This window comes from Triplophysa dalaica, chromosome 12 (assembly GCF_015846415.1).
Source record: "Triplophysa dalaica isolate WHDGS20190420 chromosome 12, ASM1584641v1, whole genome shotgun sequence".
Taxonomy (NCBI): Eukaryota; Metazoa; Chordata; class Actinopteri; order Cypriniformes; family Nemacheilidae; genus Triplophysa; species Triplophysa dalaica.
In genome coordinates, this window is record NC_079553.1 from 22,090,234 (window position 1) to 22,096,233 (window position 6,000).

Sequence of the window (6,000 nt, forward strand, 5' to 3'; positions counted from 1 at the left end):
GCCCCCCAGGCCAATGCCTACTGGATAGGAGATTTAGAGGAAGAGGTAGGAAAGACAGTGCAAAAATGGGAAAAGTTTGTTAAAGAACAACTAAAAGATCCTAAGCTACCTGAATTAGAATTCCACTGTACCATGATATATGACCCACTGAGAAGAGTAGACATAGAGAAAAAGTGGTTGCAAGAAACAAAAGACAAGAAAGTTCCCCTCATTTCACAGCACATAATTGTAGGACCACAAGGAGCGGCATTACAAGTTGACAGGAATGATTTTATTAAAGAATGGTTCCAGATCCCAAATTCAGTCCCCCATATAACATTATATTTAGAGCAGGGAAGTGAGAACAAAGAAATAGGCCCAATGATGAAGAAAGCCAAGGGAATACAATGGAAAAGCACAGACAACCCCTTAATTTTTATTTCAGCAGATAAACATTTCATGAAAATTGCATGTGCAACAATTATGCAGGGAACTCCTAGAGAGGTGGAAGTCAGTAATCAGAGAAACATGAGTTCGGAAATCATCCTAGAAAAAGAGATGAAACAAACGGAGCTAATTGAAGAAATGGAGCAATTAGTTCCTGAAAAATTGTGGTCAAAACATGACACAGATGTTGGGCTGATAAAATCTGCTAGCCCTATAGTCATTAAGACAAAATCAGGGGCTAAGTTGCCACACAAGTACCAATATCCCTTAAAACCTGAGGCAATAAAAGGCATCAGAGGTACTATAGAAGGACTAACCACAGCAGGAGTGCTGTTTGAGACATCCAGTCCTTGTAACACCCCTATATTGCCAGTTACCAAAGCGGATAAAGCAAAATGGCGCTTGGTGCATGATTTAAGGGCAGTCAATGACATAGTAGAAGATTGGCCAGCAGAAGTTCCGAATCCTCACACCCTGCTTACAAATGTGCCGCCTGATGCTAAGTATTTTACAGTGATTGATCTGTGCTCTGCCTTTTTCAGCATTCCATTGGCAGAGAGCAGCAGGCATTTGTTTGCCTTTACTTATGAGGGGAAGCAAATATCCTATACAAGGGTCCCTCAAGGGTTCCGCCATAGCCCTCACATATTTAATCAGCTGTTAAAAGCTGATCTGGAAGATCTAGTACTGGACAGTACACTTCTCCAGTATGTGGATGACTTGTTGATCTGTGCCCCTACACTTGAGCAATGCCACAGAGATTCCATTAAGGTTCTGACTAAATTGGCAGAAGGAGGACATAAAGCCTCCAAGACAAAGCTGCAGTATTGTCTTCCCCAGGTAGAATACTTGGGAAGAATAATTGCATATAAAACCAAAGCAATATCACAAAGTCAATTGGAAGGAATTAGCAAAGTGCCGCTTCCACAGACTGTTGGTCATATGATGACATTCCTGGGCATGACTGGATTCAGCTCAGATTGGATAGAGGATTATGCAATCAAAACTGCCCCATTAAGAGCCTTAATGAAACAGGCAGGGCAGCAAAATCTGAGAACCACACTAACATGGAATAATGATGCGACAATAGCATTTGAATCCATTAAAAGAGAACTGCAAAGTGCTCCAGCTCTCACAAGTCCTGACTATACAAAACCCTTTCACCTCTATGTAGCTAACAGAAAAGAGGGATATGCCTCTGCAGTATTGATGCAGGAGACTTGTAAGGGGAGGGGAAAACAGCCCATTGCCTTTTATAGTACAAAGTTGGACAGTGTAGCACAGGGGTATCCTCCTTGTTATCAAGGACTTGCAGCTGTATATTATGCTTATGAGAAGGCTTCTACTTTGACCATGGGATACCCTGTGATAATATATGCACATCACAAGGTGGTTGAAATGTTGGAACAAGGTAGATTTGTTTTAACACAGGCCAGAACCCTGGCATATTCAGCTCTTTTGACATATCCTGATGTAACATTAAAATATTGTGCTACTGTAAACCCAGCAAATTACATACCTCTGGATAATGAAGGCACGCCACATGATTGTGTGTCTGAATCGTTGGCGTTTACCCGTCTTAGACCAGATTTAGAGTCTACGCCCATACTAAATGCGGCGGCTGATTACTTTGTAGATGGCTCCTGCTTCAGAGACCATTTAGGAAATCATGCTGGTTTTGCTGTGGTCAAACGAGAAGGAAATGAATTTCTTCCTGTAATTTCTCAGCAGTGTGAACAGCCATGTTCAGCACAACTGGCTGAGTTGAAAGCCTTGACCACAGCTTGCCAGCTAGCAAAGGGGCAAGTTGTAAATATTTATACAGACTCTGCATATGCTCATGGAGTTTGTCATCTTTATGGAGCAGTTTGGAAACAAAGAGGGTTCAGGAAAAGTGATGGTTCCCCAATACAGCATGCTGAGCAGATAGTACAGTTAATTTCAGCTATGATGCAACCTAAACTCTTGGGTATTATTAAGTGCCAAGCTCACAAAAAGGGAAATGACTTTGTAATACAAGGAAATAATGCTGCCGACGCAGAGGCCAGAAAAGCCTCAGGGTGCCAAGTTGCTGTAATGGCCCCCATGGTGTTAATACAACCCGAGCCCCGAATTACAGACCTTGCTCGCATACAAGAGCAGGCAAGTGCTGTTGAACAATCAGTATGGCAGCAAAGGGGGGCCACAAGAGATGTAAATGGAGTATGGCGATCTCATGAAGGACTAATCATTGCACCACATGTTCTATTGACTGTGTTAATTTCTGAGACACATGGATTTGATCATTGCGGTCGAAATGAGATACTGAGAAAAATCAAGCAACAAGGATATTGGTCACCTTATTTGCAAGCGACAGTGGATGATTTTCTAATAGGGTGTGATATTTGTGCTCAGAACAATGTGAGAAAAGGGACTTCAGCACCTATAGGACACATCCCTGTACCCGAGGGACCTTTTAAACACTTGGTAATGGATTATGTCGACATGATCAAGTCAGTCAGAGGGAAGAGATACATGTTGGTGATAATAGATAGATTCAGCAGATGGGTGGAAGCTGTGCCATCATCAGACCAGGGCTCTGGGACTGTGATAAAGTTTTTGACGAGAGAAGTGATTCCCAGGTTTGGAATTCCCTCTGAGATCAGTTCGGACAACGGCTCCTCATTTATTCAAAGAACTGTAAAAACTGTCTTGCAACAGTTGCGAATAAAACAGCGGCTAGGGTGTGTCTACCATCCCCAATCTCAAGGAATGGTTGAGAAGGCAAACGGAACCTTAAAAGCAAAGATTAGCAAAATCTGTGCAGACACCAAGTTGAACTGGGTAGATGCCCTACCTCTGGCACTAATGAACTATCGCATGCAAACTAACAGGACTACAAATTTGACACCACATGAGATGCTCACGGGTAGGCCTATGCCGGTGCCCTACTTAAGAGGCCCATATGATGGACCGCCTTTGGAACAGCTGCAAGTTGAGTTAAGAACTTACATGAGACAATTAACTGCTATACATGAGGCTATATCTTCACAGGAGCAACGTCGAGGGCCTAGAGAGGACGAAGAAGCTCCATGTGCAATCGTACCAGGAGACAAAGTGTATCTAAGAGTCTTCAGAAGAAAATGGAATGAGCCAAGACGAGAGGGGCCCTACACAGTCACAAGAGCAACACCAACGGCAGTACAAGTGGAGGGGAGTACTACCTGGTACCATCTGAATCACTGCACCAGAGTACCACAACTGCGACGGCGAGATCCTGAGCAACCTGACGAGGAAGCCGAGGACCTATCGGAGACTTCAGACGAAGGTCAGAGCCAAGATGATAGTCAGAGAACCCCTGAGGGGATTCCAGAGTCCGCACCAGAGACGCCGAGGGCAGCTGAGGGACCGGAGCAGCTCCCACAGCACGAGCCAGAGCAGAGGACACAGCAGGAGGAGCCACACCAGGAGCCAGAGCCGGCACAGTCAGAGCACGCATCACAGCCAGAGCAGGAGTCCGACGAGCCAAGACAGAGCACAGAACAGAGACACCCGGAGGAACATGCTATCAGGACTTTATACGATCCTGACATACATGGGGAACATAGTGCAGCTCGAGATAGCCGCCATAGACCAGAACCAGACACCACCCCAACCGCAACAGGCGCCGGTGAACCACGGCCGGGCCCAGGTCGGGAGGGAGATGCAGGACCTTATGGTCACTGTACTACTCTTGATGAGCTTGGTGCAGACCATACCACAGACCGAGAGTTTGCCAGCCCAGAATTATCCGACGAACAACTACTGGCAGAAGAGTTCCCAACAATTGACTTGTCAGCACTTGAATGGACACCCTACGAGTTCAACATGTGATGAAGCGCCCCAGTATGAGAGACTTTGGGACATTGCTGTTCAAAATGAATGGTACAGGTGGGCACACTTCACAGTGGACCAGTCGTACATGGATAGTTGCGTGTTTTGCACCCCGTCACCATTGAGCAAACTGTTCGTTGTACCAAACCCATATGATTACAGACATTGCGCTGGACATTATGTAGGGCACTGCAGTGCCAAGAGAAACACTGTTCCTTTTTGCCATGCAGAATGTTTAGCCCTGGCAGGCCGTGAAAATAGGGAACGTTACTATGCTCATTCATTATGGGGAGAGGAGTGTATGGATATTGATGTGAGGATCCCAACAAATATGATTGAAGTTCCCGCAGTTTATGAAATAGATTATACATTGCAGTACGAATGTTACAATAGCACAAATGAAAAAGAGGGCAATAATGTGGGAATTTTTGAAGGGAATTGTATAACTATTTGGCATTTAGATAAGACTATGAGAGGGCAGCAGGGGATAATAAGACAATGGAATAATAAATTTGCTTCCGCTACAATTTCAGATAATTTCACAGTGATAGGATGGGAAAATTGCCCAAAAATGACAATAGGATGGCCCTTGATTGAATCGTATGAAAATCAGGCTAATGCTATAGCTGATTACTTTTGGGTTTGTGGTGGAGGCAAACTAAGACCAACACTACCAAAACACTGGAGAGGTTTATGTGCAAGAGTAAAGCTAATACAAGATGCCACTATGATCACATGGGATCCGAATGAGAATGTTAAAAGTGAGCCAAAACAGAAAATAGTGAAAAGGGCCTATCAGAGTGACCCAAATGTTTACATAGATGCCATTGGTCAACCTAGAAATATCCCACACCAGTTTAAAGCAAGAGATGAAGTTAAATCTGGATTTGAGTCTATTTTTGTATGGATTACCCCAAATAAGAACACAGAATGGATAAATTATCTGTATTACAATCAACAAAGGTTTATTAACTACACAAATGATGCACTTAAAGCTCTTGGAGAACAACTAGCCCCAACAAGTAAAATGGCATGGCAGAATAGACAAGCTCTGAATTGGTTATTAGCTGAAAAAGGAGGAGTCTGTGTAATGTTTGGAGAAGATTGCTGTACTTACATTCCCAATAACACTGCCCCTGATGGATCTTTTACTCATGCTATGGAGAAGTTGAAAAACCTTAGAGATGAAATAACGGCTAATGCAGGAAGAGATGTGGCATTTGGGACATGGTTTGAGACAATATTTGGGTCCTGGGGAAAATGGCTGACCAAAGTAGGAATAACGATTGCTGTTGTATTAATGATCTTTGCAATATTGTTCTGTTGTGTTCTCCCCACACTAAGATCGTTGTTGGTTAAGGCCACAGCTAGACAAATGTTACTGCATACAGAGATAAATGTGCAACATGACTCTGAAGCATTTATGTTAACCATGATTACAGCAATGGACAAATGTGAAGAATCTGAGACCCCTTAGCTTGTTAAACAACCAAACCAGAAAAAGGGTGCCACTTTTATTTTGCTATTATGACTCTGTTTGTATATAAGAAAGGGAGAAAGTCTAGAATTGTATTTCCTTTTGGGGCGTGTAGCGTAGTTATATTCTTTTAGATATAAATAGGTAGGAAGATAGCTGATGTTTTGTTTGTTGTTTTTGGCAAAAAACCCTTTCCCCTTGTTTTTGTTTGCCCATGGCAGATCCCAAAATGACAATAAGAGGGA